The following is a 21,394-nucleotide window of genomic DNA, read 5'->3' on the forward strand; positions in this document are numbered from 1 at the left end:
GTTTTATGGTATAGTGGTGTTGCATTTCTTTCTTTATATGTGTTCATAAATAGTATACACGTTATCTTTTAGAAATATGGCTTTTTGATTTGTTGTTGCTGCTATATAAAATGCCTACGAATATTTGTATATTGACTTTGTATCCAGAGAACTACTAAATTAATTTCGTAATTAGTTTTATCTTAGATTCTTTTGGACTTTCTATGGACACAATCAGGTTGTCTGTGAATAATGACAGTTTTTTTCCTTCACAATACTTATCCTCTTATCCTCTTGTTTTAATGCACTTAGGAGGACTTTCTGTATGATGTTGAATAAAGTTGCTGATAGCAGGCATTTTATTCTGATTTTCAGGAAGACGCTGTTAATATTTCACCTGTAAGTATACCTCCTTTAGGTTGTTTTAGGTTTTTTAAAAAAAACTTTGATGGACTGAGGATGTTCTGACTTCTAATATGCTAAGTTTTTTGTTCATTTGTTATCATAAATGAGTATAGGGTTTTATTAACATATTTACTGGAATGAACTCATCTTGGTTTTGCTATATTTCATTTGGGGATTTTGCATCTGTGTTTGCGGACAAGAGAGAAAATAGACAAGACTATAAATCCAGAGTGTGATGTGCTGACTGGGAAAGGACTTGATATTATAGGAGAGCATACCCTAGGATACTCAACCTAGTATAAGAGAGTCAGAAAAGGCTTCATATTGGACAAGAGCTCTAAGTTAAGGGTTAGTCAGAGTAAGCAGTTGATGGTAAGATGTGTAGGTGATACATATGATGTATTCCAAGCGGAGTAAAGAATATGTTCAAAGGCCTAGCGGTGGAGAGAATTATTTGTGCTCCAGGAATTGAAAGACATTTAGTGTATCTCAAATAGAAGGGAGGGGTGGCCCAGAGAGCAGGGGAGCCCTGTTATGAAGGAGGCTGGCCATATGAAGATGTGTCTGGTTGGCTTTTTCATTTGTTGCTCCCTTTCATTAACAGATATTGATACTGTGACTGATACAGAGGTAGTGTTAGTTCAGTGATTTTTCCCCCCTCTGTGCTAAGTAGTCTCAGGAGTTCTGTAGAGATGCCCATGGACCACGTTGGGAGGTAAGGTGGGTGGCAGCACAGCCTCCTCTCCCTTATCATCTATTTTTAAACCTCCATTTCAACTACAGCAGTCATTTCACACTTACCTGATTTATAAAATGGATTTCTGTGTAATATTTCATCCAAAGGCAGGGTTCTGCTGCTTAAAATGATGTATATGTATATATGAATTAGATAGTTCCCACGAAATGAACTATTATCTTCAGGAATGAAGAAATCTGCCTCTAGCAAAGGACACAAACTCTGTCCTCCAAAGGTGAGCAGGGGTGGGGGTCTCCTTGATAGCATGGCCAGATGTTTCCAACATGCTGCAAGGAAAACTTGACTTCAATGTTCCTGGAGCTGAATTGCAAAAATTAGAGAATGGGGTGGGGATGAGAGAAAGGGGAAAAGTCAAACACGTGAGTGTGTGTGTTTGTAGGGACCTTGGCAAACACTTATTCTGAAACAAGGGAAGCTGCAGAAACTCAGGTGGTATCCTTCTTAGGAGGACTTTCTGAGCTAAAACAAGCTTCTCCTTGTTACTTCTGCCTTTATCTCAGGGGCCAAAATGGTGAGCAAAACCGAGCATCTCTCTTCCCACCAAACTTGTCATCACTCTCCCCACATCCCCAGCCCTGCCTGCAAAGGAGAGGATAATTTGAGTTTGGCAGAAAACGTGAAAACAGTTCATTTTCCCAGACTTTGAAAAATAGCAATTAAAACCATCCCAAACACCTTGAAAATTAATTAACTCTTTTCCAGTTAGGCTTATCGCCTTGTGAAGACAATGAACTCACCTTGTTAATATACATTGGAACATTTGCTCATTATTTCCCCGTATCTACCTGTCTTATCTATCTTTATTCAGACTTTTACAAAGTAGTTATTAAATTGTGTGCATCAGTAAATACATTAACTTGGTGCAATTTCGTGGAGATTTATGCACCTGCAAAGTCAAATATATTAAGTTCCCACAAAAGCTTGGCTTTTGGGGTGTGTTCTTTTCAAAGACCCTGTGGGGTACCTTTTCAATGTGGAGAGTGATATGCAGGAACCAAAATCAATGGTCTTAAATTATTAAACTTCTAAGGACTGGCTACAGATCAGGCCAGGTATTTTAAAACTTACAGTCTATCAATTTATTTCAGTATTAATTTTAGCCCTGTGCCTTGCCATGAAAGCCATGAGAATGGAAAGCCTGTAACATCTCACTTAGAGCTGACACAGAGGGGAAGTGACTCTGAAATATAGACCCTCTTGGCCTCTAGGGAAGATTTATGTGGCGAGGATCACTTGCCTCAGAGTAAGACTGCAGGTGAGTGGCAGGTCTGCATTATAAATGCTTGGGGTAACTATAAAAGCACAAATGGTATCAGATTATTGATTGTTTTTCTTTCTGGAACCCACAAATTAGAAAAGTTACTGCTAAAAATCACTGGTCTCTCCACAAATTTTAATTAAAGCATAAATAAATCATTTTGGTTGCTGCACTTGCATATAAACAAAGGGGGAGATGGCATCCTTACAAATGCTTGTCAACATTTGGTGACTAATGGCTCACAGTGAAAATACAATCTGAAGCAACTGAATTGAAAGCAGATTCTGGAGCTAACTAATATCACATGCAAACCATCTAAAGCTATTACGGCAAGAGGCATTGAAACCACAGATCAGGTTTTGGGTGGTGGTGGGGGGATGAGGATAATTTTGTTAAGTAGAGCAATACTATTTTTTGTCATTAAATAAAATGAAGCCCTGTAATGAGATATTACAGCTGCTGCACTTTTGCCACATGATGGAGAAATGGATACCGCACCCCTTATGGCAAATGTTAACCATGTGCTGCGATGATTCCAAATGTTGATTTTATTCCTAAATAAATACATAGCAAGGACTAATATAAATAGGTCTTTAGAAAACAGGGGTTGAAGGGGATGTTCTGAGCATGCCTAGATCCCATTACGTCAGAAAGAAGGAACTGAAATCCTGAACATTAAAGGAATTCCCAGGGGATTTCCAACATTGGCATGGGTGCAGGAAGCCTGAATCTGGTATCCGCGTTGTGCTCCAACTTTTGGAGAGTCACGTGGAATGTTCCTCTACAGGAGTCACAGGAGGGTACCCTCAGGATTTCTCTCCAGAATCTGCTGTGCTCAGGAGGCATTGAGACACTAGGCCCTGCTTCTGCTAGAGGAGGGGGATTTGACAGAATGACCTGTGGCCAACACATCTTAATACAAGGTTCTTCCTTGTAGGAAGATGTACCTTATGTGAGTGTTCTTGCAGCTGTACTGGAAGAAGCTCAGAGAGAACAGAAAGTCTGTTGTCTACAGTAACATCTTTTTGTCAAATGTTAGTAAAGGAAGGACAATTTGTATTCTTCATTCATTCATTTATTCCTCCAATTAGCCAACATCCATTGTGTACTTAACCACGTGCCGTGCATGATGTTAGCTATCTGAAAAAATAGAAGCACTTAATGCGAAGTCTCCATCCTCAGGAAGGATTCAAGTTAAAATAAAATAGATTCAACACAATGTGGTAAATACTTTAATAGCTGCATCCTGAGAATACCAGGGGTCCAGAGGAAGGCAAGCTTAACTTTGGGAAAAGTCGTGGGGGCCAAGAAAAGTTTCATATAGTGATGTTTAGGCTGAATCTTGTCATATGAATGTGCGTTTGCCAAGTAAATAGATAAAATTTCCAAATAAATGGAACTTAACATTTTGTGTGCTGAAACTTTTCTCTTTACCAATTGCTAAAAGAAGAGAAATCTTATCTAAAAACAAAAACAAAAACACTGTACCAAAAGCATAGAGAAGCCAGACTATCTAGCTTTAACTTCCAGCTCTACCACTTCCTAGCACTGGAAATTTGGGCAGGTTGGTTAGCCTCTCTGTGCCTCAGTTTCCTAATCTTTAAAGTGGGGGTAACAATAGTCCATACCTCATATATTATTTTAAGAAGTAAATGAGAGTTAATGCCTGTAAAGATCTTAGAACAGTGGCTAACATGTAAAGAGCACTGTAACCACACATTAACAGACAGACCCACATTCACACACACTCTCATAGACAACACATAGATTATTATAATTATTATACTTACTTGATAACAAATGTTTATTGAACATTGATTATGTGCCAGTTCCCATGCTAGGCACTAAAAATAGGTGGAAAACAGAAAAAGAGTCCCTGCCCCTAAGGAGCTCGCAGGTTTTTTTTTTATTGAATTATAGTTGATTTATAATGTTATGTTAGTTTCAGGTGTACAGCTAAGTGATTGTCATATATATATATATATATTCTTTTTCAGATTCTTTTCCCTTATAGGTTATTACAAACTACTGAGTAGAGTTCCCTGTGCTCCACGGTAGGTCCTTGTTGGTTATCTATTTTATATATAGTACTGTGTATATGTTAATCCCAAACTCCTAATTTATACCCCCTTCCCCTTTGGTAACCATAAGTTTGTTTTCTATGTCTGTGGGTCTATTTTTGTTTCATAAATAAGTTCATTGGAACCCACAGTTTTTTTTTTGTTTCTTTTTGGGGTTTTTTTGCGGTGCTCGGGCCTCTCACTGCTGTGGCCTCTCCCATTGCGGAGCACAGGCTCTGGATGTGCAGGCTCAGCGGCCATGGCTCACGGGCCCAGCCGCTCTGCGGTATGTGGGATCTTCCCGGACTGGGGCATGAACCCGTGTCTCCTGCATCGGCAGGCGGACTCTCAACCACTGCACCACCAGGGAAGCCCAGAACCCACAGTTTTAAATCACAATGTTACTGACTGCTAACTCTGTCTTCAAACATGAACACTCCACCGAGTCACAAATGCCACCTCCTTATCTAACAGAACCCTCACGCTCAGCAGGTGCATGATCATACACATCTCTTTCTCCCTAAACCCATTCTTTCTCCTTTACTCCTAGCCATAATTAGTAGCATCACCACCCAGCCAGTTGTCCAAGCCCAGAACTGAGACATTATCCCTGACTCTTCTCTCTCCCTCACCCCCCAAATCCTATCACCAAGCCTTTCCAGTTTTATCTCTAAACACTTTTTCAACGCTACCTCCTCATCTGCATTCCAACACTGACTCCCGGAGTTCAAGCCCTCAACACTGCCCTTCTGTTATGACTGCCATGGCCCCTGAATCGGCCTTCTGGTTAGACCATCAGGCACCCAGCTCTCAGAAGAACTTTCCAAAGTGGAATCTGGCCGTGGCCTACTCACAGTCCCTCAAGTGGATCCTCATTGCCCGCAGTGTATACCTCATGACACGCGTGGACATTCATGGTCCAGCTGAGTCACATACCATTATATCAAACGGTGCTGAACACCCCAAACCTCATCTTTATTTTTTTTTTGCGGTACGCGGGTCTCTCACTGTTGTGGCCTCTCCCGTTGTGGAGCACAGGCTCTGGACGCGCAGGCTCAGCGGCCATGGCTCACGGGCCCAGCCGCTCCGCAGTATGTGGGATCTTCCCGGACCAGGGCACAAACCCGTGTCCCCTGCGTCGGCAGGCAGACTCTCAACCACTGCGCCACCAGGGAAGCCCCCAAACCTCATCTTGAACTACTCTCTGCCTCATATTTTATATTCTATCAAGATGGAGCCACTTTTGTCCCCACTGTACTCAACTCCTTCCCCAACCACTTGTATTCCATCCCTCTGGGAAGGCTTCCTTGACCCCTCCTTCTGGCCAGTGCCCCCTTCTGCAATCCCATGCCCTCCTGTGCATGACTCTTTCACAGCACACATCACGTTGCATTGTGGGTAATCATTAGTTCTCTGAATCACTCTTTCTTACTGCACTGCATGGTGAGCCTAGCACAGCTGTTAGGCACAGAGTGGGAACAGTATCAATATTTGTTGAAAGAATACAGTGCTTCCTCAACTCTAACATGACATTTTTGTGAGATGCACTATTATTTTATGTTCCACTAAGGAAGAGAAAATGCTGCCAATTAAACGGATACTACATATTCTTATCACATCTATTATATGACACATCCAAATTGCAGACATGTTAAAATGGGAAAGATGGGCTTCTTAGAATATGTGAATTATGATAACTAGAATTGCCTTTGTGGCTTTGCCAGAGAGTGCAGAGATTAAGGCATGGGCTCTGGAGTCAAACTATTTATTAGGTGTGTGAATCGGAGCAAGTTACCTCCTTTCTCTGTGCCTTGGCTTTCTCATTTAAAATAGGGTTAATAATAGTACTATTTCTGCTTTGTCCTGCCACACCATTCCTGCATTTTGGACTTTGAATGCTAAAGCCATTGCCTTTCTAGAGTGGCCTATTACTTAAGTTGGTAGGTAGATGTTTGTTTGTCCAGTGTCATTCCCTTGGTGAACCAATCCTCATCCCATTCATTTTCCTGCCCAATCCAAATGACTCTGATGGGACCGATGAGATGACATATGTTTCAGCCCGAAGGAGGTGAGGAGACTGAGGTAAGAGCAGGGGGACGGTGAGCAATCAGAGGCAGCAGACCTGACCAATCAGAGCACACCATGCTACTTGGCCACAGTGGCAGACTCAAGGAAAAAAAGAATACTCGGGTTTCGGTGAGGGTTGAAAAAGCTAAAGTACAGAAAGCAATTGTGCAGAGCCTGGCACGTGGGATACACAGAATAGTTATTCATTATTATCATTATTACTTTGGTGAATGAGCTATGATATAATCAAGGCTGAAGTAACTACCAAAACCTCTAAGGTTTATGCCAGTATTCTAAATGCACCCATAGATTTTCTGCAGGAACTAGAAAATTGCTTGAATATAAGCTTTTTGAGGACAGAGATCTTTTTTTTTATATAGTTTAAAAAAATTTTTTTAACTTGTTATTTATTTATTTATTTTTGGCTGCGTTGGGTCTTCGTTGCTGCACATGGGCTTTCTCTGGTTGTGGCGAGTGGGGGCTATTCTTCGTTGTGGTGAGCGGGCTTCTCATTGTGGTGGCTTCTCTTGTTGCAGCGCATGGGGTCTAGGCACGTGGGCTCAGCAGTTGTGGCTCGCAGGCTCTAGAGCGCAGGCTCAGTAGTTGTGGTGCACGGGCTTAATTGCTCCGTGGCATGTGGGATCTTCCCGGACCAGGGAACGAACATGTGTCCCCTGCATTGGCAGGCAGATTCTTATCTACTGCTCCACCAGGGAAGCCCCAGAGGACAGAGGTCTGTAACTGATTTATTCACTGATATTTCCTAGAAACCTAGAGTAGAGGCTGGCACATAATAGGTGCTCAGAAACATTTGTTGAATGAATGAACTTTTGTTTTTCTAAGTTCCTCACTATTTAGATGTAAGATGTTATTTGTGTTACTTTCAGGGTTTCTACCTCTGTCCTTCAGCTCTCTCCTTCCTTCCTTCCTCCCTCCCTCCTTCCCCTCCCTCCCCTCCCCCTTTCCTTCCTTCCTTCCTACCTTCCTTCCTTCCTTCCTTCCTTTCTTCCTTCCTTCCTCTCTCTTATTTTCTTTCTTTTGCTTCTTTTACTTCTAGTCTGCTATTACCTGAAAAGCAAAAATAGCCAAACTCATTAGAATTGTCTTTCAGCCTAACTAATGCCCCCCATCCCTGTCCATTTCCACTTGTCAATCCCCATGCCTGTCTATCCCCTCCTAAGGTACAACCTCTGCCCACAGGGAAGCCAGGTGTTTCTCCCTGAGCTTATCACCACATCTGAACTGACAGAATCACACAACGTCAGAGACCTGCCGCTCACCAGTTTCCTCTATGTTTTGTTCCTGGTGGTCTGGCCCTGAGAGATCACTGCCCTCAGAGACGTTCCCAAGAAGGGCTGGGCATCCTGTTGGTCCTGTTTTGCTTTGGCCTGTCTCCTGATTTGCTTCCATTCCCACCACCCATTCTTTGTTGATGCAAACCTCAAACTGAGATGGTTGATGCCATCACAGCCCCAGGGACCTCAAAGAGGAGCTCCCTCTCTTTTCACAAGGGAGTGCTTTTTGGAGAGAAGAAGGAGTTTCCCTCATGCAGATCTCATTTCAGACCTGCCGCCACCACTAGGAGGTAACGCGTGGCTCACCCTCACTGTCCGAGGCCATGGGGAGGTTGGAACTGGCCCATTGCTTACTGAGTGTGAAGCCCAGGGACACCCTAAGGACAGCATCCAAGGGCAAAATCCCAATAAAACTTCAGTCCACAGGGGTTGACCAGAGAGGCGACAACAGGGCACAATGCACTGGAATAGAAAATCAAAATGCTAGAATAACCAAGTTTGATGGGCAGGAGATGAAGCTGGAATTGTTAAGAATAGTAATAGCTCTCATCTTTAGTACCTACTACTAGTTTTACCTGTATGATCTCACTTAATCCTCACACCATAGCATGGGAGAATCAGGCTCAAAACCAGGTTGTCTGCTGCAAAGTCCATGCCCTTAACAATGCACTCTTGAGCCTCTACGTTCTGAGATGCTAAAGCACGGCCACATGGGCCTCTTGGAAAAGTCTGCAACTCTTCCTAAGGTTGGGCCTTAGGAATTAAGGGAGGGCCTATTAGGAGCAACTGGAAATCCAATAATAAATAAGAATGGCCTTTAGATCAAAGAGAGATCACTCAAAATTTGTCAACACCCACCTGGTGCAGAGTGCCTTGCAATGAATGCCAGGCTTACTGGCCTCTTCTGTGACGCCACAGCTTGGATGGAGGGTAAATCTGGTGCCGTTTTATATGTGGCCCTCTAGAGGCCACATCAACCCTTAGGTTTGCCTGTACACTAAGTAAGAAGTCACTACCAAATTACAGTAACAACAACAGCCACCAGAAAACGGTGGTTAAGAGTGCTAACTCTGCAGTCAAACAGCCTGGATTTGACTCCTGGCTCAGGCACTTACTAGCTATGTGACCTTGGGCAAGTTACTTAACTTCTCTGATCCTCATTTTCCTCTTCTATAAAATGGGGGAATTAATAATAGTATGTAATTCTTTTTTTTCTTTTTTTTTTAATTAATTAATTTATTTATTTTTGGCTGGTTGGGTCTTCATTGCTACGCATGGGCTTTCTCTAGTTGCGGCGAGCAGGGGCTACTCTTCGTTGTGGTGCACGGGCTCCTCATTGCGGTGGCTTCTCTTGTTGCAGAGCACGGGCTCTAGGCATGTGGACTTCAGTAGTTGTGGCTTGTGGGCTCTAGAGTGCAGGCTCAGTAGTTGTGGCGCACGGGCTTAGTTGCTCCATGGTATGTGGGATCTTCCCGGACCAGGGCTCGAACCCATGTCCCCTGCATTGGCAGGCAGATTCTTAACCACTGTGCCACCAGGGAAGTCCCGTTAGTATGTAATTCTTGAGTTTCTTGTATATAGTGTATCTCCTGGAATATTGTGCATGCCCATAAATGTTAATTACTGTTATTATATTGAGCATATGTGCTCAGTGTAATACATGTTTATGTACATTTTCTCATTTAAGCATGTCAACTCTATGAAATAGGTGCCACCATTTTTGACAGATGAGAAAAGTAAGGCACAGAGGAATTTAATAACGTGTAAAGTCACACAGCTAGTAAATAGTGGAGATGAGTTTTGAACCCAGGCTGCATGCTCAAAACCACCACACTGAACTGCTCCTGGCCTACTTCCAGGCTTTAGCCATGCATACGCCCCACACAACCCTTGGCACAAATAATAAATAAGTTGTCCTCTTCGCATCTGCCTTAATTTTTTGCAGCCTCGCCTACTTCATCTTTCAGGCCTGATATTTAGCTCCATCCACATGCGACCTTGGACCTCTCATCCAGCACCCCTCCTCAGACACACTGAGTGGCAACCCTCCAGGTCTAGCACTCCATCCCTCTGCGTGATTCCTACAAGCAGGCCCTGGAAAGCTTGCTGCTTTCCCAGGTAGCACGGTTTTTTGTACCACCAAGGCCCCTGCCATGCCTTGTGTAACAAATTCCATTGTATGGTAAAAATTGTGTCACCTGGCACATTACAGTGTCATGGGGCATTGGTCAGTCAAAAAGTCCAGTTAGCTAGGAGTTAAATCTCTTCTTCCTACATTGGGGAGGCAGAAAGAAAACTAACATCCCTGATAGGATACTTCCTTGAGATGTTAATTTTTGTGTTGCTGTGGATATTTGGAGTTTTATAGGGCAAAAAGCAAAAGTTGCATCTGTTGTTGTTAGCATTTGACTCTTTGGTCTTATTATTTGGGGAGGGGGCAATCTGGAGGAGGAAGGAAGAGACTTGGAAGGCAAGAGAAGAGGGTGTGCAGAGATGGGAAAAGGCATAAAAGATTAGCAAATTCCCAGCTGTCTTACTGTGGCCAGAGAGGGGATTAAAGCTGCTGTGTGGAGCTTTTGGGGAACCTGGAGGTTGGGGGCAGTGACCCCGTTTCACCTGGGTTTCCTCTGTTCCAAGCAGAGCACCTGAACCTGAACCCCTGGGAGGGAACAATGACCATCTCAGCAGTGACCAGAGGAGTCTCTGGCCTCACAGAAAACTCCAAGAACTTGTCCACAGACCGGAAGGTTCATGACTGAGTCTGAATTTCCTTCCAACATAAAAGGGATGGGAGCTCAGAGTTTTATTTAAGTTGACTTAATAAAATAAAGATGTGTGTTATTTCTTGCTTCCTTAATCTGTAGCCTAAGATTCAACCTACTACACACATGAGTGCCTACTATGTGTTAGAAAATATAGTGGCACTTCCAAACATATTTTAGCATTTAAACTTCAAAACAACTATTCTGTGGCAGTCAGGATTTGAACCGAATTTTGTCTGACTGCAAAGTCTGTGGGTATCTTAATAAAATCAAGAGGACTAAAGGAAATAATTTGTAGTGAGAGTGTTCCAGCATTTATGTTATATATGTAACTTTAAATCCTCACAACAAATGTAATGTATTTTAAGTAGATGAACAATTGCTGAGGTATTTGCTCTGGCTGGGATAATAATTGCTTGCCTGTTCTCTAGATGACGTCTGAAAAGCCCTGTTTCTACCGCATGACCTCACCTTCCCACAGTCCTAAGTTACACATCTTCATTCAAAGTGACCAACAGCGATCAACAGAAATGGATGGGCTAAGTCTGAGTTCCAGATTTCCAGAAGAGAGACTCTTCTTTGTCCAACACGAGTCAATTGTTAATTCCTGGTCCAATCAGCTATGGCCAGCAGCATGCCATCAAACAACTCAGCCAAGCTAGTTCTCTCTCCCAAGGATTTGTAACTGGGTCTTAGAGAATCTAATTAGCCTGTACTGGCCACTTGAACAAGGACATGTAACTGTGATGCTGGGAAGTAGCCATAGTTGGCTATATGTGCATGTAGAAGCAGAGGATGCCAACTTGTAAAGATGGAGAAGAACAAAGAAGACATATATATATAGAGAGAGAGTGATTAGAGACCATATGCTCACCCTCTACCCTTCACATGCCTTACTAGAGCATCTAGGAAACTCGCTTACCAGGTCCAATTAGAATGATGTCCCTGCAGAAAATATTATGACAGAGAGATCAGGAGAGTCACCATGGCCCTTGGGTGATGTGCATGTGTGCTGCAGGGTTGCCATGTGACGGCCGGTTGCTTTGGAAACTTTCTACTGATGGGAATCTGGAAGAGGACATTTGCCAGATCAATAACCATATACCAAGTGCAGAAACAGTGATGATCTACTCCAGTAAACATACAAATTCAACAAAGAAGCTGCAATTGGGGCTAATACCTGGTTAAACTTACAGTAATTCATTATCACCTACCTGGATCCATCTTTTTGTTTTTTTTCAAAGATGAGACAGGTAACTTAAACAGGGATGTGATGGAGACCATCATCCTTGCAACATTTAAGTCCTTTGAGGATAGAACTAATTTCTGCAATACCATAAGGTGAGGAGGCGAGTTAAAGGGCTTCTACTTGGTACGTCCTGCCGTATGGCCTTATTCTATATTTCAGTGGAAATGAACCAATGAAACCAATGAAGGATCTGCAGCTGTTAAGCACGTCTATCTCAATTATACACTCAGGGACCAGATAAATAACTGAAGGGTGGATCCTCAAGTGCATTGGACCCAAAATGAGGCAGCCTTGGTAGTACTCCATTTACCTCCTGGCTTCCATAAGTCTCACTCTATACAGAGAGCCATGATGACATCTGGGGTACTCTAGTATCAGTATCAGCTCAGGCTCCATATCTTACAGTCCTCAAAAATCTGTCTATCCCCCACCTCCCACTCCCACTACTTCTTTTTTTTATAAAGTTATTTTTATTTTTGGCTGCGTTGGGTTTTCATTGCTGCTCATGGGCTTTCTCTAGTTGCAGCAAGCAGGGGCTACCCTTCCATGTGGTGCACGGGCTTCTCATTGCGGTGGCTTCTCTTTCTGTGGAGCATGGGCTCTAGGCGCACGGCCTTCAGTAGTTGTGGCATGGGGGTTCTAGAGTGCAGGCTCAGTAGTTGTGGCGCACAGGCTTAGTTGCCCTGCAGCATGTGGCATCTTCGCGGACCAGGGGTTGAACCGGTGTCTCCTGCATTGGCAGGCAGATTCTTAACAACTGCACCACCAGGGAAGTTCCAACTCCCACTACATAATGCCAGCACTTCCTGGCAAATGATGCATGTAACTTTGGGGAAGGATTGGACGATATTTATCGTATATGCTTACAACGGCTTTGTAAGTCCTGCCTCAAGCAGATCCAATCTCTCTAATTAAGGGGCTCCAGGCCTATGAATTGAGATTGAAAACTGGATGAAGAAACATGATTTTCCATTATCACAACTAACATTAGCCTTCTGCTTATCAACTCTCATGTTATTTATTTACTTACTTAATTTAAATTTTACAAAACAAGAAAGACCTTGACGTTTGTCCATTTGTTTTTCTGCTAGGAACAGCATGAGCTATACACCATCACCACAGATCTCTGTGGGTCAAGGAACCTGATTACTACTTTGGTCTTGCTGCCTGTTATAGAAATTTAACTGCACCTTTCCTCTGATCCTTAAGAGCTGGCACTTGGCCTTGTTCATTTTTGAATTCTGTCATCTCCCCTGAGACTCAGCAGCCCAGTTCCATGGTAAATCTTCCCCACCCACCTGTGTCAACCCTGAACTGCAAATTCTCAAAGATGCCAGAGCCCCCTTCTCCATTGAATATCTAATAACCTTAGGGAAAGGAGTGCCCTTTAGGCCCTCTTGAGGATCTACAGGTGGTAGATTCCCAGTTCTTACATAGTAAATCCAATCTAACGTTCCTCTTCTATGACTCTCTGGATGTTATTCTGGAAATATTCTATTTTTTTGAATTTTATTTATTTTTTTATACAGCAGGTTCTTATTAGTCATCCATTTTATACACATCAGTGTATACATGTCAATCCCAATCTCCCAATTCATCCCACCATCACTCCCACCTCCACCACATTGCTCACTTGGTGTCCATATGTTCGTTCTCTACATCTGTGTCTCTATTTCTGCCATGCAAACTGGTTCATCTGTACCATTTTTCTAGGTTCCACATATATGTGTTAATATATGATAATTGCTTTTCTCTTTCTGACTTACTTCACTCTGTATGACAGTCTCTAGATCCATCCACATCTCTACCAATAACCAAATTTCGTTCCTTTTTATGGCTGAGTAATATCCCATTGTATATATGTACCACAACTTCTTTATCCATTCATCTGTCGATGGACATTTAGGTTGCTTCCATGTCCTGGTTATTGTAAATAGTGCTGCAATGAACATTGTGCAACATGGCTTATTTTGAATTATGGTTTTCTCGGGGTACATGCCCAGTAGTGGGATTGCTGGGTCATATGGTAATTCTATTTTTAGTTTTTTAAGGAAGCTCCATACTTTTCTCCAGAGTGGCTGTATCAATTTACATTCCCACCAACAGTGCAAGAGGGTTCCCATTTCTCCACACCCTCTCCAGTATTTGTTGTTTGTAGATTTTCTGGTGATGCCCATTCTAACTGGTGTAAGGTGATACCTCATTGCAGTTTTGATTTGCATTTCTCTAATAATTAGTGATGTTAAGCAGCTTTTCATGTGCTTCTTGGCCACCTGTATGTCCTCTTTGGAGAAATGTCTATTTAGATTTTCTGCGCATTTTTTGATTGGGTTGTTTGTTTTTTTAATATTGAACTGCATGAGCTGTTTATATATTTGGACATTAATCCTTTGTCCATTGATTCATTTGCAAATATTTTCTCCCATTCTGAAGGTTGTCTTTTTGGCTTGTTTGTAGTTTCCTTTGCTTTGCAAAAACTTTTAAGTTTCATTAGGTTCCATTTCTTTATTTTTGTTTTTATTTCCATTACTCTAGGAGGTGGATCAAAAGAGATCTTGCTGTGATTTATGTCAAAGAGTGTTCTTCCAATGTTTTCCTCTAAGAGTTTTATAGTGCCCAGTCTTACATTTAGGTCTCTAATCCATTTTGAGTTTATTTTTGTGTATGGTGTTAGGGAGTGTTCTAATTTCATTCTTTTACATGTAGCTGTCCAGTTTTCCCAGCACCACTTATTGAAGAGACTGTCTTTTCTCCATTGTATATGCTTGCCTCCTTTGTCATAGATTAGTTGACCATAGGTGCATGGGTTTATCCCTGGGCTTTCTATCCTGTTCCATTGATCTATATTTTTGTTTTTGTGCCAGTACCATATTGTCTTGATTACTGTAGCTTTGTAGTATAGTCTGAAATCAGGGAGTCTGATTCCTCCAGGTCCGTTTTTTTCCCTCCAGACTGCTTTGGCTATTCGGGGTCTTTTGTCTCTCCATACACATTTTAAGATTTTTTGTTCTAGTTCTGTAAAAAATGCCATTGGTAGTTTGATAGGGATTCCATTGAATATGTAGATTGCTTTGGGTAGTAATCACAATGTTGATTCTTCTAATCCAAGAACATGGTATATCTCTCCAACTGTTTGTATCAACTTTAATTACCTTCATTAGTGTCTTATAGTTTTCTGCATACAGGTTTTTGTCTCCATAGGTAGATTTATTCCTAGGTATTTTATTCTTTTTGTTGCAATGGTAAATGGGAGTGTTTTCTTAATTTCTCTTTCAGATTTTTCATCATTAGTGTATAGGAATGCAAGAGATTTCTGTGCACTAATTTTGTATCCTACAACTTTACCAAATTCATTGATGAGCTCTAGTACTTTTCTGGTGGCATCTTTAGGATTACCTACGTATAGTATCATGTCATCTGCAAGCAGTGACAGTGTTACTTCTTCTTTTCCAATTTGTATTCCTTTTATTTATTTTTCTTCTCTGATTGCTGTGGCTAGGACTTCCAAAACTATGTTGAATAAATGTGGTGAGAGTGGACATCCTTGCCTTGTTCCTGATCTTAGAGGAAATGCTTTCAGTTTTTCACCATTAAGAATGATGTTTGCTGTGTGTTTGTCATATATGGCCTTTATTATGTTGAGGTAGATTCCCTCTATGCCCACTTTCTGGAGAGTTTTTATCATAAATGGGTGTTGAATTTTGTCAAACAATTTTTCTGCATCTTTTGAGATTATGATATGGTTTTTATTCTTCAATTTGTTAATATGGTGTATCACATTCATTGATTTGTGTATATTGAAGAATCCTTGCATTTCTGGGCTAAATCCCACTGGATCATGGTGTATGATCCTTTTAATATGTTGTTGGATTCCGCTTGCTAGTATTTTGTTGAGGATTTTTGCATCTATATTCACCAGTGATATTGGTCTGTAATTTTCTTTTTTTGCAGTCTCTTTGTCTGGTTTTGGTATCAGGGTGATGGTGGCCTTGTAGAATGAGTTTGGGAGTGTTCCTTCCTCTGCAATTGTTTGGAAGAGTTTGAGAAGGATAGGTGTTAGCTCTTCTCTAAATGTTTGATAGAATTCACCTCTGAAGCAATCTGGTTCTGGACTTTTGTTTGTTGGAAGATTTTAAATCACAGTTTCAATTTCGTTAGTTGTGATTGGTCTGTTCATATTTTCTGTTTCTTCCTGGTTCACTCCTGGAAGATTATACCTTTCTAATAATTTGTCCATTTCTTCCAGGTTGTCCATTTTATTGGCATAGAGCTGCTTGTAGTATTCTCTTAGGATGCTTTGTATTTCTGCAGTGTCCATTGTAACTTCTCCTTTTTCATTTCTAATTTTATTGATTTGAGTCCTCTCCCTCTTTTTCTTGATGAGTCTGGCTAATGGTTTATCAATTTTGCTTATCTTCTCAAAGAACCAACTTTTAGTTTCATTGAACTTTGTTATTGTTTTTTTTTTGTTTCTATTTCATTTATTTCTGCTCTGATCTTTATGATTCCTTTCCTTCTACTAACTTTGGGTTTTGTTTGTTCTTCTTTCTCTAGTTCCTTTAGGTGTAAAGTTAGATTGTTTATTTGAGATTTTTCTTGTTTCTTGAGGTAGGCTTGTATTGTTATAAACTTCCCTCCTAGAACTGCTTTTGCTGCATCCCATAGGCTTTGGATCATTGTGTTTTCATTGTCATTTGTCTCTAGGTATTTTTTGATGTCCACTTTGATTTCTTCAGTGATCTCTTGGTTATTTAGTAACATATTGTTTAGCCTCCATGTGTTTGTGTTTTTACGTTTTTTCCCTGTAATTGATATCTAATCTCATAGTGTTGTGGTCAGAAAAGATGCTTGATATGATTTCAATTTTCTTAAATTCACTGAGGCTTGATTTGTGACACAAGATGTGATCTGTTCTGGAGAATGTTCCTTGCACACTTGAGAAGAAAGTGTAATCTGCTGTTTTTGAGATGGAATGTCCTATAAATATCAATTAAATCTATCTGGTTTATTGTGTCATTTAAAGCTTGTGTTTCCTTATTAATTTTCTGTCTGGATGATCTGTCCACTGGCATAAGTGAGGTGTTAAAGTCCCCCAGTATTTTTGTGTTACTGTCAATTTCTTCTTTTATAGCTGTTAGCAGCTGCCTTATGTATTGAGTTGCACCTATGTTGGGTGCATATATATTTATAATTGTTATATCTTCTTCTTGGATTAATCCCTTGATCATTATGTAGTGTCCTTCCTTGTCTCCTGTAACATTCTTTATTTTAAAGTCTATTTTATCTGATATGAGTATTGCTACTCCAGCTTTCTTTTGATTTCCATTTGCATGGAATATCTTTTTCCATCCCCTCACTTTCAGTTTGTATGTGTCCATAGGTCTGAAGTGGGTCTCTTGTAGACAGAATATATATAGGTCTTGTTTTTGTATCCATTCAGCAACCCTGTGTCTTTTGGTTGGAGCATTTAATCCATTCACGTTTAAGGTAATTATTGATATGTATGTTCCTATTACCATTTTGTTAATCGTTATGGGGTTTTTTGTAGGTCATTTTCTTCTCTTGTGTTTCCTACTTAGAGAAGTTCCTTTAGCATTTGTTGTAGAGATGGTTTGGTGGTGCTGAATTCTCTTAGCTTTTGCTTGTCTGCAAAGCTTTTGATTTCTCCATAGAATCTGAATGAGATCCTTGCTGGGTAGAGTAATCTTGGTTTTAAGTTCTTCCCTTTCATCAGCTTTAAGTATATCATGCCACCCCCTTCTGGCTTGTAGATTTTCTGCTGAGAAATCAGCTGTTAACGTTATGGGAGTTCCCTTGTATGTTATTTGTCATTTTTTCCTTGTTGCTTTTAATAATTTTTCTTTGTCTTTAATTTTTGTCAATTTGATTACCATGTGTCTCGGTGCGTTTCTCCTTGCGTTTATCCGGCCTGGGACTCTCTGCACTCCCTGGACTTGGGTGACTATTCCCTTTCCCATGTTAGGGTAGTTTTCAACTATAATCTCTTCAAATATTTTCTCTGGTTCTTTCTCTCTCTCTTCTCCTTCTGGGACCCCTATAGTGTGAATGTTGTTGCATTTAATGTTGTCCCAGTGGCCTCTTATGTTGTCTTCATTTCTTTTCATTGTTTTTTCTTTATTCTGTTCTGTGGCAGTAAATTCCACCATTCTGTCTTCCAAGTCACTTATCCGTTCTTCTGCCTAAGTTATTCTGCTATTGATTCCTTCTAGTGTATTTCTCACCTCAGTTTTTGTATTGTTCATCTCTGTTTGTTTGCTCTTTAATTCTTCTAGGTGTTTGTCCTTTAATTCTTCTAGGTCTTTGTTAAACATTTCTTACATCTTCTCGATCTTTGCCTCCATTCTTTTTCCAAGGTCCTGGATCATCTTCACTATCATTATTCTGAATTCTTTTCCTGGAAGGTTTCCTATCTCCACTTCATTTAGTTGTTTTTCTGGGGTTTTATCTTGTTCCTTCTTCTGGTACATAGCCCTCTGCCTTTTCATCTTGTCTATCTTTCTGTGATTGTGGTTTTTGTTCCACAGGCTTCATGATTGTAGTTCTTGCTTCTGCTGTCTGCCCGCCGGTGCATGAGGCTTTCTAAGAGGCTTGTGCAAGCTTCCTGGTGGGAGGGACTGTTGGTGGGTAGAGCTGGGTGTTGCTCTGGTGGGAAGTGCTCAGTAAAACTTTAATCCACTTGTCTGCTGATGGGTAGGGCTAGGTTCCCTCCCTGTTGGTTGTTTGGCCTGAGGTGACCCAGCACTGGAGCCTACCCGGCTCTATGGTGGGGCTAATGGTGGACTCTGGGAGGGCTCACGCCATGGAGTATGTCCGAGAACTTCTGCTGCCAGTGTCCTTGTCCTCACGGTGAGCCACAGCCACCCCCTGCCTATGCAGGAGACCCTCCAACACTAGCAGTTGTGTCTGGTTCAGTCTCCTATGGGGTCACTGCTCCTTCCCCTGTGTCCTGATGTGCACACTATTTTGTGTGTGCCCTCCAAGAGTGTAGTCTCTGTTTCCCCTAGTCCTGTCAAAGTCCTGCAATCAAGTCCCGGTAGATTTCAAAGTCTGATTTTCTAAGATCTCCTGCTCCCGTTTCTGGACCCCCATGTTGGGAAGCTTGACATAGAGCTCAGAACCTTCACTCCAGTGGGTGGACTTCTGTGGTATAAGTGTTCTCCAGTTTGTGAGTCACCCACCCAGCCGTTATGGGATTTGATTTTATTGTGATTGCGCCCCTCCTACCATCTCATTGAGGCTTCTCCTTTGTCTTTGGATGTGGGGTATCTTTTTTGATGAGTTCCAGTGTCTTCCTGTTGATGATTGTTCAGCAGTCAGTTGTGATTCCAGTGCTCTCACACGTCCTTCTACTCTGCCATCTTGAACCAATCCTGGAAAAATTCTATTTTTCGTATTACTAATTTTCTCTTCAGCTATGTCTGATCTGTTGTTTAACCTGTGAATTTTTAAATTGTAATTATTTTTTAATTCTGGAAGTTGTACTTCATTATTTTCCAAATATAATAAGTTATTTTTACAATTACCTCTTTCTTATAGACATTTGAAAGTTTATCTTTTATTCTTTTAAACAGAAGATTGGTTCTTCCATGTCTGATAATATAATACCTGAGGTCTTTGCTTGTCTGTCTCTACTGTCAGTTGTTCCTGCTAGTTCTTGGTTTTGGTGCCTTCTTTTTGTGCTTATTGATTTTACTTTGAACTGCTCATTTTCCTTGGAATACTATTTGTGGGGATTCCTTGAAACCTAGGACAGAAGTACATTCCTCAGAGAGAATTTGTGTCTCTTTCTACCAGGGAGCTGGAAACAACTACCATCTGGTACAACTTTAAAGTTAATTCACAGCTTGACATTTTTAGATCTCTCACAATGTGAATACAAACGTGAACCCAAGCATGAACTAGCTTGTGGTCACAATGCCCTCAGGGACTTCTCCCCACTATTCTGTCAGAACACAGGCAATACCCCATGCAGTCACCAGGAGTCAGAGGGTGTGAAAGTTTAGTTCTGGGTCACACTTACACTGAGGGTTTGGCAATTTGAAGGGTCCAATTTTTGTGGGAAGTATCTTCTCTTAGAATCCCCACCTAGAGAAGACCCTGGGCTTTGTCTTCTATTCTCTGTGCCACACATAGAGGGGAAAACAAAGCTCAAGCGCAAAATATTCAGCAAATGCCCTCAGGACAAAAGCTTTCTCTGAGCATCACTTTCAGTTCTGGGATCCTCTCAGAATGTGGCTGTATAATTTCCTCCTACTCTACCAGCCCTTAGAAGCTTTCAAGTAGATTTAAAAGATTTTTTTAATCTAGAAGATTTAGTTGTTTTCATCAGGAAAACCATCTAGCCTGTCATATGACTGACAGTGGAAATCTCATGATTTTTTTGAGATCAGGGAACCCAAAACTACCAAAACCCATGATAGTCTATGTCCAAGAAGAAATTAAAAAAAAAATATATATATATATATATGTTTTCATGTGGCTCACTTTATAGTTCACTAGGTATTAACATCTTATCTCCTGTCCATATTTTCCTCTCCTTTCCAACATCAACCAGCCTAATTCAGGCTTCATCACCTTTAGCAGGCTTCTATCTGATCCCTGACTTCCAGCTTCTCTCTCCAATTCATCTTGCCAGAATAGCATTCCTAAAAACAATGCAGCCACCTCACTCCTTTGTATACAGATATCCTATAGCTGTCCATTGCTTATCAGATAAAACTCACTCTTCATCCTAAGAGGGAACACTTCTCTACATGAAGATTCACGTTTATATAGCTTGACTCCTCAACACAGATAAAAATATACATCTGTAAGACTTAACTCAGCACTGATTTCTTCTCTGAGTTATTCCATACTACCCTTGGTCTCTATTATTTCTTCCCTGGGCAATGAAGAAATTTATGTAGTAACACACAATCTATTATTCTTTTTTTTTAAAATAATTTTTGTTGGAGCATGATTTTTATTGGAGTTGATTTGCAATGTTGTGTTAGTTTCAGGTGTACAGCAAAGTGAATCAGTTATACATATACATATATCCACTCGTTTTCAGATTCTTTTCCCTCTTTTCCCATGTAGGTCATTACAGAGTATTGAGTAGAGTTCTTTGTGCTATACAGTAGGTCCTTATTAGTTATCTATTTCATATATAGTTGTGTGTATATAACCATCTTAACCTCCCAATTTATCCCTCCCATCCTTTCTCCCCTGGTAACCATAAGTTTGTTTTCAACATCTGTGACTCTATTTCTGTTTTGTAAATAAGTTCATTTGTACCAATTTTTAGATTCCACATATAAGCAATATCATATATTTGTCTTTCTCTGTCTGACTTACTTCGCTCAGTATGACAATCTCTAAGTCCATCCATGTCACTGCAAATGGCATTATTTCATTCATTTTTATGGCTGAGTAATATTCCATTGTATATATGTACCACATCTTCTTTATCCAATCCTTTGTTGATGAACATTTAGGTTGCTTCCTTGTCTTGGCTATTGTAAATAGTGCTGCAATGAACATTGGGGTGCATGTATCTTTT

The sequence above is a fragment of the Hyperoodon ampullatus genome, assembly GCF_949752795.1.
Source record: "Hyperoodon ampullatus genome assembly, chromosome: 2".
Taxonomy (NCBI): domain Eukaryota; kingdom Metazoa; phylum Chordata; class Mammalia; order Artiodactyla; family Ziphiidae; genus Hyperoodon; species Hyperoodon ampullatus.